Consider the following 863-nt stretch of genomic DNA (forward strand, 5'->3'; position numbering starts at 1 on the left):
CACTATCATTATTATTATTATTACCTATGCAGGCAATGTATTTTTTTAATTAACCTACAATTTTAACAATTTCTTTGTTCATAATTCCTATTTGCATCTCAGACCTTCCTTATAGGATTGTTTTCTATCTTTCTAAAGAGTTCTTTTAAAAGTCCCTTCAGCAAATACTTGTTAGTGGTAAACTCTCTCAGTTTTTGTTTATAGGAAAACATTACCCTCATTCTTTTATGTTGTGTGGATATTTTCTGTAAGGCAAAATGGGTCTCCCACCAAACCATCTTTTTCATTCTTAGTCTTCAAAGATAGATGTCAGAGGAAGGGTCTGGGAGACCCAATAATTGGCCTCAACCCACTCTGTCCTCTTACCAGGTTCTTGACTCCTCCACGGGAAAGAATTCAAGAGCAGAGTCACAGTAGAGAGTGAGAACAGGTTTCATATAATGAGTAAGAGATTGGGGGAGGGACAGGCTGGCCAGGAATATCAAGAGTCCTGTTTGGGGCACATTAAGTTGAGGATGCATTCGGGACAGCCAGGTGCCTCTGTCAGGTGTGCAAAGATACGAGCCTGGTGCACATCCTAAGCCACCTCCTCTACCAACACAGAATTTCCAGGCCACTCCTTTGAGTTTTCCCAAATAGTTTCCAGGTCTTACCGTATTAATAACTTATGAACTTGAACACCAGATTAAAACCCCACCACATGGCTTTTAAAGACCATCTAAAATGCTTTGGCACTTCAAGAAGCCAACTAAAGCTGCCTGGTCCTACCACCACATCTCCACTGCATTTATTGGAGAAAATACTTTTTTTTTTTTTTTCCTTTTTTTGTCTTTTTCGTGACCGGCAACGGATCGCAACCCTCA

The sequence above is a fragment of the Galeopterus variegatus genome, unplaced genomic scaffold, assembly GCF_000696425.1.
Source record: "Galeopterus variegatus unplaced genomic scaffold, G_variegatus-3.0.2 Scaffold1858, whole genome shotgun sequence".
Lineage (NCBI taxonomy): Eukaryota > Metazoa > Chordata > Mammalia > Dermoptera > Cynocephalidae > Galeopterus > Galeopterus variegatus.